Source organism: Anas acuta, chromosome 1, assembly GCF_963932015.1.
Source record: "Anas acuta chromosome 1, bAnaAcu1.1, whole genome shotgun sequence".
Lineage (NCBI taxonomy): Eukaryota > Metazoa > Chordata > Aves > Anseriformes > Anatidae > Anas > Anas acuta.
The window spans coordinates 20,917,758-20,937,562 of record NC_088979.1 but is presented as its reverse complement, the minus strand read 5'-3'; the positions used below and the strand labels follow the sequence as shown (position 1 = coordinate 20,937,562).

At 42.5% G+C, this 19,805-nt stretch overlaps 1 protein-coding gene across 8 annotated transcripts in view; it reads left to right on the top strand.

The window, feature by feature from the left end:
* The window catches only part of ATP8A2 (ATPase phospholipid transporting 8A2), a 309,878-nt gene that overhangs the window by 184,940 nt on the left and 105,133 nt on the right, over positions 1 to 19,805 (top strand). The gene's annotated exons all lie outside the window — the stretch shown is intronic.

Below are 19,805 nucleotides of genomic sequence, written 5' to 3'. Positions count from 1 at the left end.
TGGCATCGGTCACAGTAAACTCCTCCAGCGAGTTTGTATCCTGCTCCAAAAAGCAATTTTGGCAAGTGACTGTCTACTTAGTCGTATATCATTCTTCATACACCATTAGCATAGTGGCTTGTGTATTGCATTTAAATAGCTCTTGTTTCCATTGCAAATATGAAGTTCCCCTAGCCAGATTTTGTAGGCTTTGTTACCAGGAACAGCTCTTTTGAGATGTCAAAATAATAAAAAATACTGTCAGCTCCTGTCAGCACTTCTGCAGCTGATGTCAATTCAGAGGGTTGGCCATTTCCTCCGCTGGGTGCCTGGCTCCTCAAGCAGTGTCATCTTTTGGAAGCCTTAAGCTCAGTCCATTCCAGGTCTGGCTCCTGTGCTAGGAGCAACAACACCATAAAGCAGATAGTACTCCTTAAATCTGTGGGTTTTTTTCCCCCTTGAAACATTGCATAAGCAGTAAAATATAGACTCCTTTATTATTCCACTTCTCTGCCTTGCCACCGAGCCTTAACTTTGACAAATAGAGGCAGAAGTAAAATTTTACATGCTGGAAATGTTTATGTGATGTTTTGTTTTAGAAAAACTCTTTTAGTGTCAGTGGTGCTTTCGTGTCACTCAGGGGAGTGCTACCATAGCTTCTTCCAGGATTTTGTGTTCAATACACTGGCTTTGTAGCAATGGACAGAATGTTTTCTAACCGATCAATTAATCAGCAGAAAACCAATCATTATGGAAAGCAAAAGTATCTTTTTACATTCCAAGTTTTTTGTTTTAATATGTTCCCCAAAATCATTAATCCGTTCCGACAAACTGTTGTAGGAAGCTGCATTTCTGAAAAATCACCCATGTTAGTACTGGTGATGTTGAGGTGCTTGCTGCTCCATAATGGGTGATCAGTTCTGTTCTGGTTTAGTTACAATTGGGGATTGTAAGGGATTGTCCTATCAATGTTGTTCTGTAGTGCTCGTGGCTTTCTCGTGGTTGCATATGTACAACCCTAAGGTATTTGGATTACCATCTGCAAGAATGTCCGTGTGCTGGCAAGCAGAACGGGCATGTTTCTGAAAGCTGCCGGTCACAGTTGTTCCGCTATGTTGGGGAAGAAGAGGAGGGAGAGGAAAAGAAAGTAGTCCTGCAGAAAGGAAAACAGACTTCCAGACTTTCTTTAGTATTTCAAACAGAAGTCCAGCGCAGCCCCACTGGAGAAATATCAGCTTACCATGCTCTGTTAATGATCCTTGAGCTTCACCTATCTCCTGACAAGCATTTTGAATTGACTCGCTTTGCACATCCTTTTGTGGCCTTGATGTATTCTCAAAGAGGAGCTGTTTCTGTGTTTGCATTACTCTTGCCTAAACCTGTTTCCCAAATTCTTTTGAAATCCCCACCGTACGTACAGCAGGAGGCTGGATAGTCGCTGTGTCAGACTTGGTAATTCCCAATATCCCTCATCTTGCAAGCAAACCAGTTGCTCATGAAAGTTTAAAAGGAGCAGAGTAGAACATAGGTAATGCAGTTAAATATTTTCGGTATTTGAATTAGTGGTGTCTGTTTCCCAAAAATCTGAAACAAGAATTCAATTTTTAACTGAAATTTATTTTGTGATGTGAATAAAATTTTGTGAAAGGCCATCTGTAGCCTTAGGAAGATAAATCTGATGGAGCCAAGTCGATTGCTTTCACAGTTCCAATTACTGAAAGTAGAATGTTTTCACTTGCTGCTACTGAATGTGAAGGCTAAAAACTAAAACCATTTCACAATTTGCTCCTTCTCTAGAATGAGAAGTTCTCTTGCAGCAACAAGTCATTTGTGGCCCCTTCTCCAATGTACTGATATCCGCTTTATGTAGTAATGTAAAGTTTAAGGTAAATTTCTGTCTTCTTTTTTTTTTCTTAAGTTGACAGCAACCTGAAGATACTGCATTTATTTCTAGGAAATATCATGTGAGTGCAAGGTGTGGGTTAACATGAATTTTGTGTTGAAAGGCCACCTCCTTGCTACACGCAAGAAATCCTGCCCTCAGCACCAGGTGATTTTTTTCCTGTAATCACTCAAACTCCCCTTGGAGCTGCCCCTGAGGAAATCTGCAGGGTGTGCTACTTCTGCTTGGAAGACAAAACTTAGCGTGAGGGTGTTCACATCATTCTTTTCTGCCTCCATTTCCACCTCTGGCATTCAGGTTTCCCACCTCATTCAGAAATGTCACTGGCAAATGCCAACAGCCCTAGGTCTGCACTGCAGCAAGGCTTTTATCTAGCTAAAATGGGATGGACTGAAGTAGCTGCTAACTAACTACCGTCCATTTTCACCATGAGCAGGTCTTTTCCTTTACTTTCTGCTGAGAGCACTTGCTCAGAGGTCGCGAATCCATTTATTTCAGAACAAAACTCCAGCTTGAATAGATGCTGCCTAGTGAGCTAACACCTTTGAGCTCGCCCCGTCTAGAGGTTCAGTGTGGCTTTCCTGGGTGCTGTGCAGATTGGTGCTCTTCACTGAAGAGCTGGATGCCAGCTTGGGGGCTCACCCCTCTGTAGTCTCCCTTTCCTGCTTTTTCTCCCAGTTGGTCACACGCTGACAACAGCAGTCAGTCGTGGCTTTAGGCACCTGTCTGGTTTCAGACACAGGAAAACTTCAGCATCGTAATGATGGCCATTTCTTACTCCTCACAAGTCAAACCAGAAAAGCTGGTTTGGTTGGAGTGATCCTGGTTGTGTCTCACTCTTCTCAGCTTGAGGAGCAGCTGCAAAAGAGCGAAGCAAAACTGCTTCAGTGAGCCACCTCCTGTGGCTCTTCTGCAGTGCGCTCATCCCAGGCGACTGACACATGCTGAGTGTGTGGAGCAGCTTTCGGTTCTGCTATCAGGGTTTCTTTTAAATAATCTGTTTTGATGGAGGAAGAATTGTTAGCTATCCACTGGCTGATGACATGAAATTAAAACTGTGAGAAAGCAACAACCAAGTCTGGACACTTCACCAGTGTGGGCAGTGGTTCCGTAGCTGAATTGCTGATGCTGTTGGTCACACTTTGACCTTTAATCACACTTTGATGCTTCCTGCAGAGTATAATGAAGCTATGATTTACTTCTAGACTTTGATTTTATCTTTGTTCTGAACAGTTTTTGCTGTGAAGGGGAATCCCTGGCTCCCAAGTTAAAGATGAAGTGGTCACATTACTCACAGGCACTCCTTAGCAGAGACCATCTGTATCCATAGTGCGTAGGTCTGTGCTCACATCTTTTCTAGGCATCTAGCAAGTCCCCCAAATGATTTTTAGGGTAATTTTTAGGTAAAAATACCTGAAATAAGTTGACGGCTGTGTCACTGTTGTCAGCATTGTGATTTTAGCATGAGAGCAGGTATGGATGCAGTGGGGTGAGAAGGAGGTGTTGGGTGCCACAATTGCTGGCTCACTGTTTGAGGGAACTGAACTTCGCATGGGTTTTTCTTGTATGGCCTATAAAGAGCAATACTTGAAGCAAATTATGCATGGAAATATCTCCCTTTTTCTGTCAAGGGAGCAAATTACTTCTTTCCAAAAGAAAGGATGCTGAGCTTCCCTCTGTGTACGAGGGTGACTGAGGACCAACAATCCATACTGGACCAGGGAGCGGAGATTTTGACAGTTCGGATGCAGCCTTTGCTCTTTTACCTGGGCAAATTCCCCACGGTTGTGCTGTGGTCATGGCAATTAGGGCTGCACAGTGACCTCCTGATGTGTGCTCTGGATCCCTAAAGGAATCCTGAGCGGTGCCTGCTTTGCTCCCTGATGTACTCAGCTCGCTAGACACGTCTCTGTGTGTTATCAAAGCGTGTTTGCTCTGATGTCTGGGAGGTGAGCTTCTGTGGATGTGACCCAGCATCCACACAGGGGTAATAGCGTATTCGTGGAAGGCAGGGATGCCTTTCAGATAGATGTTTGCCTCTGGAATTCAACAAGGTTTCAGTTTTTTTTGTCATCGTTCGGATACAGCTGGCAGTGATGTGCAGCTTTAAGTGTTCAGGTTGAATTTTGTCAGTAATTTGTCAGAAATTACGAAGCCTTTTCACTTCTGGTGTTGCTCTTTCACTTTTTCAGGTCATATTTTTCAAGTGATTACCTGTAAACAATCTCTGTAGCAAAGAGTTTAAAAACCTAGTGCACCTGAATAGATGTAATTTCCTGTAATTGCTGCAGTGCACAAAGCATTTAACCAATGCTGTGCAAAACTGGCAGCTGGGGAATGCCTGGAGGAAGACAAGCTGTCACCAGGGTGACCCAGGATGCGGTGTGTGTTTATTTTCACTTAGAATGAGCCTTTTTAGGGCCCAGGGGTCTTATGAGATGTGGGAAACTTGAGAAGAAACCGTTGTCCTGGCTAAACCCTATGGAAATGCATGCAATCATGTTGTTTCTGATGGTGTCTATGACTTCACTCCTGGTCAGTCAGCATCAGAAGGGTCTCTGAGTTTTGGGAGGATGCTTTCCAGGAGGTCCTGGCTTGTTGTGTAAAGGTTATGAGCACTGCTCAGACCTGGAGCTTATGCATCAGTAGTGTTGATTGATGTACACGATTTGTTTCCTTCTTTCCAACACAAAGGAAAGATGTTCTCGTGCTGTAGGTGACTTTCTCTGAAGTTATTCTTACTGGCCTACCACAGATGATCTCTTTTTCCTGTTAATGTGCTTTCTGGTACAGATATGCCTTCCTTGAAATCATCTTGTTCGTGTAGCTTCCTCTTCCTCACAACAGTCGTTTATAGGAGTCAAGGCACTGTGTAGTGTCCTGGGTCATTAAAAGGCACTGAAAATGGAAAAGTGAGCATTTTGTATTCCCTTTTACTCTTCTGCTGTAACACCACTGCAGAGTGAAGTCCAGGTTCTCTTTCTCAGGCTTTGTCCATTTGGACCTGTATGTACATGTAGATTTGGGAACTGCTGGCTGATTGTAGGAGCTGGTGTTTAAACAGGCAGGTCATAGGCTTAGAAAGGGGAAAATTAGCCCTCCTGCTTGAAGAAAATGAGGAAATCTTTTTAAACATTTTAAAATATAGGTGAGAATACAGCTAAATTATTCTGTTAGCTTATCAACAAATATAGCAAAATGAAACGTAAATAGTTGGTAAATCAATAATCTGATACATACCATGTGTGGTTCTCTTTTTCCTTCATTTATGACTTACTGTATGGCTTTCCAGTGGAGATCAGGGTGTGTAACACACTATATATACACAGGTAGTTTTATTTGAACCTGAATAACCTATATGAAGTTTGATCGTGTGTGCTTATTAAAGTAGCTTGTAGTAAGTAGTAATCAATCGTAATAAATGGCACGTGTTGGGAGTCAGGTAGAACTGCTCGGTGCCCACAGCAGCGTTCTGGGTTGCAGAAACTTTCTGCAGGGTCTGTCAGATGGAGCTCATGTGCACAACTGGCTGAATTTAATTGCCTGGCCATTTGCTGCTGGGCTCTGTGGTGCCACATGAGCTCTGAGCACCGTCTTTGGATGTATAATGAGCAAGACTGAAAAATGAGGTGTCCGGAGTTCTCTGCTATTATCTGCCAGAGCCAGTGATCGGAAGTGCACAAGACCTTTAGAGACAAGACTGGGAGGAAAAAGCAGCTTTAAATCACTCCAGGGAGAACTTCATAAAGCGAGAACCCAGAGCAGTGCCTCTTCATTTTCAAAGCAGCGTACGCAGGCCGAGCTGCATGACTCTCATTAAGTTCATCTGAGTCATGCAGCTAAAGCCCCATGCAATGTTTTGAAAATGCAGGGCATAAAAGCGGTCTTAAACAGACATCTGGGCTTCTCTCCAATTTTCCAGCGATAACTTCTGATGCATGCCGTTCATAAAGCATCACCCATGGGCTAAATTATTAAACTACAGAACTTCTTGCAGCAGCCTTTTAAGTCAGATTTATCAAAAAGTTTGTGTGCACTCTTGGGCAACCCGTGCTGACCGCGAGACCTTTATGCTTTTGAAGTGTGTTAACCTTTCCCTCCCATCTCCTCCTACTTTTCACTTGTCTTTTGGCTTCTTGAAGTTCTCACCAGGTACGGGTTTGAAGTCTGTGTTCTGCTTCTAGTTCTGTAGGGAGAAAGTGCCTTCTCTTTGCTGGTTCCTCTGTCTCGGGTGACGTTGTGTACGAGAAGGATGCCAGCATGGGAATAACACACCTTATAAGAGTTGAAGGTCCTTTGCTGGTGGTCAGTTTCCTGTCTTTTGTATATTTATGGTAATGGGAAAGAAGTGATGTTAGTAACTCTTTAGAAGCTTAATTAAAAAAATAAATAAGTCTCAGTCACAAGGAAACGATCCAATTAATTTCTTTTATAGAAGGCCTTTTTGAAGAAGGTTAGGTTTTGTCTTCAAATACCAGCAGCTAAGTTGTTTATAGTTAACTGGTTATTTTAAGAATTCCAGAAATATAACTCAGCTTTTGCTCAGTTGGAAGTGTGGGAGGAATCACTAAGAAGTGAAAAGATGAGCTACCTGCTCCGCTTTTACACAGGTGTCTTCTGTGGCTTTGTAACACTGGGGTTTAACAACTCACCTGTAATATCTGTAATTTTGGTGAGCTGATTGCAAGGCATGCAGAGCAAGCTAGAAGAGAAATACCTCTACAGTGGCTACTGGCAGGTAGGAACACTTCCAGCTATGAGGAATAGCTAGCACTATGCTGTTGTGAAATACTTCTGGTGATTTATTTTGCAGCTCAGGATTTGCTTCAAGATGTATTGTTCATCTTTATAAAACACTGAAGTTGTTGGCTACTCTTCTCTCAGCACAGCACTAGATTCACTGTGCTGGGTTAGAAATAACCTTGGAAGGTTTCAGAATTTCCATACCAAGCAAAGCAACTCTTCTGTGGGCTGTGCTTTGTGGCATATCTGAGAGACCTCAACACTGACGCTGAGTGCAATTAAAGCCTCTAACTATGAATGTCCTTTTTCCTCATCTGTTAATTTTTGGAGGAAATTAATCCAGCAGTTTGGAGAACATTTTGTTTTAATTATGGCTTAACCTGCAGATTTTTTCCCTCAGAATGGATAAAAGTTGATTTTAGAGTTGAATAATACCCAGATGTACACAATACTGTGAACTTGCCATAGAACATGCACGTTCTTTACTTGCCTTGACCCAGGTGCTTTTTTTCTTCTTCATCATCTTTTTTTTTTGTTTGTTTTCTTCATGGGAAACTCAAAGTTCCCAATGCTCAAGCATAGGGAACTATTTCTTCAGAGAAGCACCCCATTTTTCATGAAAAATAATCCAACAGCAGCCTTTGGCAACTCCTCACTTTTTAAAATCTCTGGTTGTCAATACTCATTGCGTATTTGACACTGGGCAGAAGGTAAAAGCTTCTATGGTGACCTGCTTTCTTCTGTGTGGTCTGTTTCTTGCTATCCAAGCTCGAAGTCTGGAAACAAGTAAAATGGTTGCACTGTAGTTCCAGGGGCAGGGTGGTGGTTTTAGCTGAAGGTTGAAATAACTTGTGCTCTGTTTCAGCAGCATGAAAAATATTTTGATCCCAAAGAGGCCAAGCTGATTGTAGGGTAATTGAGATGATTAAAATCCAGCTGCTGTAGCTTTTATGTTAAAAAATGTTTCCTAACTTGTCAAATCCTCTTTGCTTCAAGAAGAAACTATTCAGTGGTCTTCAAATGGGACATTGTAGTATCTCAGCAAAAGGAACACGTGTTCGCGATAGAACCTGATACTAACAACACAGACAGGGCAGAGAACGGCTCTTTGGGGATGATTGAAGGTGCCAAGGATCAAACCTTTGAACACCAGCCCCTTGCAATGGACTCGCAGGCTTGTGCAGCCCAGGAATTGGCTGCATCACACGTGGGCAGTGTGCTGGGGCTTTTCCTCAGTGTTATTTTCAGCGTTGACAGTGGAAAAAAACTTGGAATGGCAAGGTGACTGATGCGAGTAACCACTTGCTATCCTCAATTTATCTGAAGAGCCAGCACTGTGGCAGTGAAAGATGGGTTGTATAGAGTTTCTGGGGATTAGGATATATTAAGAAAGACTAAAAGAAAAGCTCGGGGTTAAAAAGCAATCATTTATTAAATAATTCACCTGAAAAAAATCCTGGGTTGCTAAGGGTAGAAGAGCCTAGATATAAATTCTGGACATAATTCCATAGCAGTAGTTGGACATGGCAGTACGTGGTGATAAATTCTCTGCTGTTAGAATTGAGCAGCTGAGACAGATCCCAGTGTAAAGTGGTTTAAGGTTTCTTCTAGTGTTTGAGTAGTACAAGTGAAATAATAAGCTTTTTCCCCACCTCTCAACCTTCAGTGGTGAAATCCCCAAGCAGTGAAGCAAAGGCTATTTCTGACATCCTCTCTCTCCTCATGCAGCCATCCAAACTATAAACAAATGTTCTCTTGCCTGCCATACGAGCTCGCCTGCACAAGGAAGTTACAGTGGTTTAACTGTGATGCGATTGTAAATCCCCTTAAATTGGTTCCAAATGTTGTGTGAGCACTCTAAGCCTGATTTGAACTGAAATGGTAGTCCGGATAGCTTGTTCTGCGGACTTAAAACCTGCATTTTACGTTAATTTGGCTGATTGTTGTGCCACAGGATGGAAGACATGCTCTAAAATGAAACATTAAATCAGTGTCTGCTGCGATATCCGATTTGGAGCTGAAATGATTCTTCCCAAGAAAGCGCTCCTGTGCGACTGGAGGCCGGGAGAGCCACATGCAGTAAAAGACTTGTTTCCTTTGTTTAATGCCAGGTGGGTCTCCAGTGTCTTTTGGAGGACCAATAAATACGCTGTGTTTTCAGTTCTTATAGGGAACTGACCATCAGGCTTACAGACGTGGGCTGGCTGTCTCCGTCCTGCTGTTAGCACCCCGAGGAGCCACAACCTGCCTGTCCCGTGGGCCTCTGTGCTTGGTCTGAGTAGACCAGGTATGGTTCTGTTGGTTTGTTGTTTGAGCTTGGAAATGCCATAAAGAATGAGGTCAGTGTTTAGACGACAGCCCGTGTCATGGATATAGGGCAAGATGAGAGGATATTTCAGGGTACAAAGCCCGCCAAGAGAGCTTGAAGGGTTGCATGGGATGAGGGTACCAAATTTCAGGCTAGCTGTGGGCCATGTGCAGTAAAAAGCATTTTCATAGCTTAAATGCTTTTGCCTTGGGAGAAATCTTTCTGATGCCTAGAGTAAAAGGCTCTCTCTCTTACCACATTGCATTCCTTAGAAAAAAAATATCTTTTTCCATCCTTGCCTGAAAACATTTGTAGGGGATTTGGGATGCCACTCTGCCCTGCCTTCTAGATAGAGCCAGTAAAATCTTCTGTGAGCAAGGTGTTCAGTAGTGCTTATTAACCAGCTGGTAGGGTTGTTGCAATTTGTGAAGAGACATTTCTTTAACCTTAGTGACTCATTGGGATCTTGTTCATAATGTTCCTTCTCCTCGCTAGTCATATAGGTCCTAAAAAATTATCAGAGCTTCAACTCTATAGGTTGTCAACTGCTACATTAGCTTCCCACCTCATGTAAAGGCTGGCTTGAACTTTGGTGTTTTGAACCTTACCTAAAACTCCTTCTGAAAGGATGTCGTGTTGCATGATGTTTGTAAGGGCTTAAGGGGAAACAGCAAAAAAGAAGCAGAGCTGCTGTAGGTTACTACACTGGCAAGGCACAGGAGAGCTGGGACATCCACAGAGCTGGATATTTGCAAATTCTGGGTGAGTACCTGGAAACTGCCTGCTTTGTGCTCTTCCCTAGGTATTGGCGTGCACTGACTGATGAAGATAGCTAACTAGGTCGGATGAGACTCCAGCCTGAGTGGGTTTTACTGTCCTGATGTGCAGAATTAGCACCTGTAGCTCTTCGTCCCTTCCAACCTGAGCCATGCTGTGCTTCTTTGGTAACTGAGGTGCTCCTTCAGGGAGCTGAGCACTTTCTCTTATAAACAAGATCTTAGGGAGGGCTGCTCCATGCTTCCAAGGAGAAAAGGAATGATAATGTGGATGGCTGAACAAGTCCCCGTGCGGCTGACTACTCTTATTTTCTTACATATTAATGGCTGGTTACCTTCAATCTACACAATGTGCAAAGATGTATGCTGTTCCTATCTAGAAATGAGGGCGAATGCATTAGGAATAAAACTATAACTATGACTTACTTACATTTTCAAATTTTCTTAGAGAATAATGTCATTTGGAGCCTCTGCTGTCCTCTGAAGAGCTCATTAAGAAGGAGTAAATATGCATCTCATCTGCATATAATTCATTTGGCTTGCAACTGGGCAGCATATACATATTCCCACTTGCATGCCTGAAGTGTGTTTCATATGAGTCTAGTTCTGGAGGCCTGGGAGGTACTTGCAGAGTAACTAGAGTTGTTCTGTGTAGATTAATGAATCACAGTATGGATGCTTTCTGTGCCTCTTTCCCTGCTGCATCTTGTCTCCTGCATTAAAACCCAGCAATATCCCTGCCCTATACTGTTGTAGCTATTCCACTCAGGACATGAATTTCCCATTGTATTTGTACTATCTTGGGGGTCACGTACAAATAGTATTTTCACAGTTTATACGTATCTGCCAAATTTTCAAGTAAGCTTGCCCGTGGCTTCTTTTTCTTTATAAATTTTTGTTTTGTGTTGCTTAAAAAAGTGACAAATGCAACTTCATTCTCAGAGTTACTACTTAGGTTTGAGCTTAGGCAGTGCCAGCATTGGTAGACCTTATTCCTGTGTCCTGCTAGGTGCCATCTCGGATTTTCTTTGAGTGTAATCACTCAGTCTCAGTGTGTTTTTGTGGAACTTGGTAAAAAGCCACACAAATCAGAGGACATATCCTCTCGTATCCACATCCAGAGGCAACTTGTTGCTCATTTGTGGTGAAGTCTTTTCCCAGCAGGCAGGTGACGGTGCATAAGTTAGCTTGCTCTGGTTAAAAAATAACTGGCAAAAACACTGAAACTAATGGTTGGTTTGTAGCAAACATTGCCAGTCTGCCATCAAGTCTCTTTTTTGGAGAGTTGTTCACAAAGAGCAGCTCTCTGCTGCTTGCTTGGCGTATTGGATTGTAGCATACCACGCTGTCCCAAAGCCACGTACTGAAATCTTGTAGATTTGGACCGAGCTCAAGAAACACATGAATACATTGTATGAACTTCTAGGTTTTAATCACCTACGATCTTGTTTTTAGCTTCTTTCATTTTCTTTGTATGCAGTTCTATCAGAAGATATAGCACACGATTTAAGAGCACAGTAAGAATTTCTTCGTATGTGGAGCAGTGAGAGAAATGTAACCGCGTTTGAAAACAAGTTCAAACATTATTTCTGTGCAGTGAGAAGTACATCAGTAAGTAATTTGCCCGTGAAATGATTGCGTGTGTTTCATGTGCTGCTTATTTTGGCAAAATGTATGTGTAGGATCTAAGGCTTTTAGCCTTAGCCAGCACACAAAGAAGTAAATTTAGTCTTAATTTACCAAGGTTGCATATATTTTTTGACAGGAGAGATGTGGCAAGGAGAGCAGGAGAGGTGCCTTTTGTTACTTGGTCTTGGAGACTTTAAGGACGAGGTAGCATGTTCAAAAATAAAATGGTAAATCCTATCTGTTTTAGGTTGTCACACTGACCAAGAAAATGGTTGTATTAATAAAAATAGCATAAATGTGAGCTGATGGGTACTGGGGAGCTTTCCAGACTAGTGTGTCCTGGTAGTTTGGGGCTAGAAGGTAGTCTCTGTGTGGCAGGAGTTTGCTGTTGTTGGTATGACAGAAGATGAGCTGCAGTTTCTGTAGTGCTCTGGTGTTTCTGTTGCTAATTTTTCTGTTTTCTTTGGGTTCTAAGCTGTCAGAAGACTTTATGTAAACATCTTGGAAAAAGCAGCTTAATTCGAGGGCTTACAGAGCCTGAATTTTATTTCACAGGGAGAAAGGGGGGAAGCGTAGACTTGCAAGGGGAAATTGGCAGTTCATGTAGCTGTAATAGGGAATCCTGAGGGGCCTGCGGTTCCAGACCTAAAATGACCTTGCTACAGAGCAGCTCCTATACACTTAATTCAGCAGCTCTGCAGAAGGATTCCTTTGTGATGACAAGAAAAGAAAGATCTGTGAACCTGCGTTTGTAAGTGTAACATAAGGGACTTCTGCAAATAAAAGTAAGAAGGGAAGGGATTGAAGTGAAGTGTCCTGTAAAATGGGAGCTGGAGAGTGACAGGTAAGGTGTCAGGCACCATCAGCTTTATTCAGACACTCAGTTGAAGGAGTACTGGAAATGCATTTGGTCCTTGGAAATCTTAAAATCATTTTGATTACTGTAAGTCATTGGCTAGGTTCATATTGAAGACAGAAGGGTGCACAATGGTATTGTTGCATGAAATGAATATTGATCTCCCTGTCACTTTTTAGTCTAGTGTCCTTTGCGCTATATGCAGATGTAAGTGGATGTACTTGTACGTGCATTGGGAAATTCTGAGCTTTATTAATGTACACGTAGGCTAAAAGGGAACTGCCAACTCCCCAGTCCTACAGGAAGAGGCAAACTTACCCAGTAACAGGGACCTAAAACCATCATCTGTGCCAGAATCCTGCTAGACAGAACACAGGAATACAAGAACAATATAAGAGCTTAAAACAGACTTTTGAAAGACTGAATATAAGAATCTAGATGGTCTCATAGAACTCAGCAAAGAGAAGAAAGCACATAAGAGGAGAAAATAAAATCATCAGTCTTAGTATATTCTTTTGTTTTGCTCAGGTCGTTACTGTTACTGGATTTGGTCTGCTATTGGTGCAGTATCTTCACAATCCTGAGGTACTGTATTGATTGTGTTGTTGCACAAACACCCTGCCGCAGTAAAAGCATCAGTTACCAATAAATCGTCCTTTGCATACAGTGTCTGTCATCTGGACCTAGGATTAAGCAGAGTAGTAGTAACATTTCCTTAATAACAGCATTCTGTGCAGTTCTTTCTCTACTTTAACATCCTGCTAACCGCTGGCTAACCTAAGCAGTGCTCCCAGATTCCAAGCTGTCCTTACTGCATGTCCCTGTGCTCTTGCAGTGCCATCAGAGGTACTCCATGAGTGAGCACTTGCTCTGGGTTGTTTTGTTTAGTTAACTGGAAGTGAGAAATGGATACTGTGAGTTCAAAAAACAGGTTGCTTGTTAGTCACCTCAGGGCTTGTATATATGTGTGTGAGGGGGAAAATGTGTGCTAGGTGAAGGGCAGCTCCAGCCTGAGGGGGGTAAGGACCATACCAGCAGTGCCTGAGATACAGCTCCACCAGGGTACTGGGTCCCAATGTGCATATTTAGATGGCTGTTTCATTATTTTTTTGACATCTCCTCTTTTCCCTTCTCAAACATTTATTTTTTTGAGATTTTTTGGAGCCACAGTTGTGTTCGAGCTTCTGGTCTTTGGATGTTCTTGTTGCTCTGTGGGGTGTGCTGAAATGTTTTGTTGTGCACAGCTCTGGGATGATTTGCTTTGCTCAGGCTGCAGCAGGCCCCTCATGCACAGCCCAGGTGTGCAGAACCTGGGTGTCTTCAGCCTCGCTTTTGACACGTGGCATTATCAGGCTTCACTCACGGAGTGGTGTGCCTTGTTGGCATTCCTTTCACTTGAGTTAACATTCAAGTTAAACTTGCATTTATCATCCATTTATTTCAGCACTAGAGAACAAATTAAGAGTAGGAAACAGAAAGCACTTCTATTGCTTTATCGCTGGTTAAAGATCCCACTTAGCTTCAGAAAAGCCAGCGGGTCATTTAAAACCATGTAATAGCATGTCCTTATCTTTTTATGCGAGATGTGGGTCAATTACACAGCTGCAAGAGTTGTATCAGGACCAGGCTGGAGTGATTACATGCTGAGGAGATACAGGAAATTCTCATTAATACGTGCCAAGCTATTAATAGTGATCTTGTACTTCTCAGTTCCACGGTGATGTGCGAGGAGCCAGGGGTAGGTAAAGAAGTTGATCAGGCAAATCCAGGAGGTGGGGGAAAAAAGAGAGAACCTTACATTACTGAATTGGCTATGTCTGCTGTGTGCAAGGTGCATCCTGGTACAAGAAAGTCAGGGATCTCCTAGAAAGAGCCCAGTGGAGGGCCACAGAGATGAAACAGGGCCTGGAGCATCTCCCCTGTGAGGAAAGGCTGAGAAACCTGGGCCTGTTCAGCCTGGAGAAGAGAAGACTGAGAGGGGATCTTACCAATATTTACAAATATCTTAAGTGTGGGAGACAGAGGGATTGGGCCAACCTCTCTTCAGTGGTTTGTGGGGACAGGACAAGGGGCAATGGCCACAAGATGGAGCCCAGGAAGTTCTTCACCAACACACGAAAGAACTTCTTCACGGTGAGGGTGACGGAGCACTGGGACAGGCTGCCCAGGGAGGTTGTGGAGTCTCCTTCTCTGGAGATATTCAAGGCCCGTCTGGATGCCTACTTGGGCTGCCTGCTCTAGGGAACCTGCTTCGGCAGGAGGGTTGGACTTGATGATCTCCTGAGGTCCCTTCCAACCCGTACAATTCTGTGATTTGTAGGACTGGCTTTGTGGGATAATGATGAGCAGCTTCCCAGCATCATCACTTTTAATGGTCTTGCGCTGACTGTGGCTTCAGATCCTCTTGACCATGCAGGGATGCTCAGGCTCTGTATCACGATGGGGCTCAACTGACCTATCCTGGGCAGTGCTTTTTTTTTCTCATCTGATTGTTAAAAAGTCAACGTGGGAGTCCTGTCACCTCTAGGATGTCACGTCTGTACATGATGAGACGATCCCAGGAGCAGGTTCCTCGATACCCCAGGAAATGTAAGGCAGGATGAAAAATACGTTCAGAATAGAGCCGACTCTATTTGTAAAAGGGAAATGTTATGAGGAACTGCTACACTTAACCACATCTTATGGCAAGTGCAGCAGACCTTTGACACCACAGGCCATTTCTAATTGCCTTATCCTGGGTTTGCTTCCGCAGTAATTAGTGCTGGAAAAATGTGAAATCCCTAGAAGACTTCATGCGAAGAGGTGGGAAAATATCCTGCCCTTTCTATACGCCATTCCATCAGGCTAAAAAAAAAAAAGAATAGAACAAAATCTAGCTCAGAGCTGTAATGGGCTGCCTCTTCATTTAGCCAGTGATGTGAATAATTAAATGCCCAATTTGGCACTCTGATTACATGTCCACGTAACTAACAGAACACACACAACACACAAAACACAATGAAAAACCCACCTCACTGTGACAAAATAGAGGTTTGCATGGTCTGCTATGTTTAGCTGTTTTTTAACCGTATGAATCCATATATCAGGGCCAAACATTGCTGGAAGAGCTGATCTCATGTCTTAATGCCTTGTTCCTCCGGTAGGTACTGTGTAGTCATCTGCTGACGTGTGTTTCTTGAGGCAAGAAACAAGACTGTTACCTAACAGTGACCACTGAGAAGAAGTACCTAGAGAGGTTTGCTAATTTTTATTTTATTTTCAAATCTGAAGAATTACTCTGAGGAGCTCTAAGACGTTTCCCATGGCCCTCTGCCTTCTGTTCTGCCCCGTGCTCACTTCTCTGGCTGAATGTTAGGCGTGCTTTTTAGGAAGGATGTTGACAATTGGTCAGTCGGTAAAGCGAAACATGGAACCAACGTATATGAGGAAGAAAAACAAATTCTCTGCATATGCTTCTTGGACAAGCGGGGAAAGATCAAACTGAAAAAAACCTGTGCTCTTTATTATGCTAAAGTTAAAAAAAAAAAAAAAAAAAGTATTCGTAGTCAGCAGTAGGAGAAATAACAGCTGTTCAGGCTTATTTAATAAATTAGTGTTTAAAATCAGGAAATCTCTGTTGTATTGGTTGCTTTGATATCAGTTTATCTGACCAAGCTTTTCAGTAAATGCATAGTTTTTTTTGGTTTTGTTGTTTTTTCTTTTTTAATGAGAGCATTTTAATGAGCAGCATGAAACTTCTAAAATAATTGTGAAGATTGGCAGGGAAGATGGGAGATAATTTTCAAGGTAAGGGTGCACTTGTTTGGGCTGCACGGGCCCAGAGAAAATGCTTTCCAGTTGAAAAATATAGGGCTGTTTTTCCACATACAGTTAATGGGGGGAAATATTCCTTGGCAGACCAGGTCTCGGGCAGACATGCCTACTCTGTCAAATCTTATTAATAAGGCTCTCTACCTATATTATGAAATTGGTGCTGTACCTTCTCTAATGAAGGGATTATTTTAAGGCCATGTGCATTTGAGCAGGAATAAGAGCCTTGCATTGAGAGAGACATCTGTAATGAGAGCTTTTTAATCAGGATACATTATTAATGAACTGCACAGGAGATGCACAAACCTTCTTTATTAGGCAAACTGTAAATGAGCCTATTTGGTAAGAACATGCAAAAATGTGTGTGTGTGTGCTATGAGAGGATATTTTGAAAATCTAACTAATTTCTGAATAGTAAAGGCATCCAGTCCGGCTATAATTGGTGCCTGTGGCAATTGTTGATACCCTGCCTACATTAGCTTTCTGTGCCCTTTAGCGGAATTGGGAAAACATTCCTAGCACTCGTTAAGCTGCCTATTATCAAGACATCATAAATATACACGTTTAGAATAGATGATTTTCTATCCCAGTGCCTTAGAGCAGTTAAATAAATTAGTTCCTACTATTTCAAGCATTAATGTTGCGGTAATTATGCATGAAGCAATAATGCAATTAAAATTGCCTTCCAACTTGCTCAAGTGGGAATATTTTCTGAAAATAATACTTGATTTTTTCTCAAAATACACTCCAGAGCAGGTGGATGGCCTTTGTGGCTCAAAATAATGGCGGTGCGAGACTGTTTTACCTCGAGATCCTCAGTTTGCCTGCAGCTCAAGTCAATATTAACCAAGTATTACCATCTGTTGGCTTTTGTTGACCTCTGGAAGGAGGCAGCAGGCTGACTTATTTTTTTTCTACTCTTTTTTTTTTTTTTTTTCTCTAGTGGCAAAATGCCCACATCACAGCTGGCACGGAGTGCTGCGGCAGTGGGGGTTCATATTTAAAGAATGCAGGCACACTTCAAGGCAGGAAATGTGGGCTGTTTTTCAGTTTGCAACATGTTCCACTTTCTTTGTGTACAATACCTACTGGTTTCAGATCTTTGCAATATCAGCTATAATGAAGTGCAGTAATATATCAGCCCAGCTTTCAGCTCTAGGTCTGAATTTCTTTACATTTAAATTGGACCTCTTGTTCTTTGGGAGAAAAATATGTATTTTGTAGCTGAGTTACAAATAAGCTTTTCCAGCTTTTTGGCAGGCAGGTAATAGTTCAAGTGAACAAGTTTCTTTTTTTCCAGCCAGAAAAGCAGTTTAATGACTTTGGGTCCATTTGTTCATAGCAGTGCTGTAGCTGAGAGTTGAGCCCTGCAAACCCCTGGAGCTTGGCAAGCCAGGCAGACTTGGCAAATCCTCCTACCAGCTTACCAAGTCTGAGTCAAGCATGGGTTCTTGCAACTTCAAATATATTTGGTGTATTTTGTTAACAGGAATATTGAGGTGGAGTGTTGTTTTTTTTCTTTGCTGACCTTAAAGAATACCATGCTCTCTTTACAAACAGCTGCTGCTGAAACTGTGCATGACAGTTTATGGCTTGTGTTAAATGCCAAATAAATGTGTATTTTATGCAGAGAATATAACTTGTTGTTCTTGACATTAAGATATTAAGGAATCGCGTGACATTCTTTCTGTCAATTGGCATTTCATAATGTGAATCTCTGGAAAAGATGAGCATCGCTGTTATTTTTGGTGCAACGTAACCACGACAGCTACTGCCCGGTGCTGAGAGCACGGTGCAAGCTGTCTGCTGGGAGCATTTGGAGTGTGCTCCTTTCTGATTGCCACCTGTGTGAATCCTGCCAAAAGGAAAACTAGTTCAAGTTCAGATCTTGAATCAGTGCAACATTTAAGTTAGCTGGTAGCCACCTAAATCATAGCTGCTTTGAAATAAGGGCAGTGCGTTTCTGTAGACGATTCCCTCAAGATTAGAAGACACTTCAAAATGCTAAAGCTTCTGATGCTTAAATACCTACCACAGTCAGGCACATCCATCTCACTGTTCTCCTGTACTGACTGAATTGATCTCAAGGGGCTTTTAGCAAGGTCTTAAACGAATTCTGCACCACCCAGTTTGGTAGGGCAGCTACTTTGCTGATTAGAAAAAATGGGGTTGAGAAGGGTGTATATTCACTCGTAATTGTGTATTCACTTCATTACTGCTAATATTTTTGTGGGAAATGTGAGTCAAAGATAGTAGCTTTGCCTGTTTTGGGGCTTCTTTCCTAGCCATGGGTCAGCTACAGAAAATCTGATGGCTTTGTTTTACCCTCTCGATGGAAAATCAGGCAGGTTTCTGAAGTAGCATGAGCCAGTATCATAAAAGGCCTCGACATTTGCCACCAGACCTTTGAAGTTTTGTTTTGCGCAGTGGGATTTAGAAAACCGAGCACAGCTCAGGCTGCCAGCTGGGCAGGCAGGCTTCTGATTTGTGAGCTGTTTGGTTTTTAGGATTGGTGCACTTCGAGTTGCAATTAAGTGCAAGAAGCCTGGAGATGATAAATGCCTAGATCATAATTGCTAAATATCTGGGAGTCTGCTTCTTTGAAGCTCGGTTTCTTCCCAGGAGAAGCTGCCCTTAAGTTCCTTACTGTAGTGCCCCAAATGAATTGTGGTTTCTTTTCGGGACCTTAATGTCATCACTTTGTGCCCAAGATCTTTCATAGCTTTCATTTAAAGAGCTGAGGTATGCAGTTGGTTGAAACTCCCCAGGTCTGAGTGAGGCTGGCCAGCACGCTACTTGGGGCTGATAATGGGGTCCAGAGAGTGAGATTTGGAGACTGCGACCACAGCAAGTGCTGATGGTGGAAGCAGAACTGATGGAAAAGAGTTCAGGTATAGCATTCATGTATGGCTTCCTTCTGCCCTTTTCTCTGGCCCGAACTGGAGACATGATTGCTTAACCTTATTTAATTTCAAGTCATGCATGATTGACAATGTGAATGAAAGAGGAACTTGTTTTTTAGGAAATGGCTACATTTTTTGTAGTTTATACAAGGTTGATGCATTTCAACTAACTGGAAATGGAATGGGCCTGCCGGCCCTTAAGGGTCACAGGGGCACTTGCAAACTACAGGCTGCAAGAAGGGCAGCAGGTACAGAAAAGTTCAAACTTCAGAACGAGGCAGGAACTCCCTGCTAGAAAGAACAGCTGAAAATTGGGGGGAGAGGGTAGAATTGTAGGAGTTAAGTCTGGCCTACGGTGCAAGACACATCAATAAGAGCAAATAAGCTGAGATGAGTTGTTACTGGCTTTCACTGAAGAGTGGTAGTGCATTCGAGTGATTAATTTTAAATGAAAATGTTGATATAATAAATATATAAGAAATGCTGCAGAGAGTCAGAACAAAGATTTGTCTAACCTGGTGGCTGATCCACTGTGAGCAATGGTAGTTTCCTGACACACTCATCTGTTCTCTAGCTTTTCTTTTTCCATGCTTTAAAAAACCAAAACAACAACAAAAAACCCACCACAGCATCGCCCAGCAGGTAATTCCATCTATCAACCACGTGTTGTATGAAAGCATTTCAGCCTTTCTTTTTTTGTGTAACCTTCTAATATAATTTCTTGCCACAGTGCCTGTTTGAATAGTTATTCATTATCCTTGTCAATCTTGTAAATATTTTAGTCTTCCCCTACGTTTTCTCTGTCCCATGCTGAAGAGTCCCAGTCTGCTTACATGCCATATCCATGAAAACAGTTGCAGGACTTGATGCAGTTGTCGTATCTTCTCTCACCCTCTTT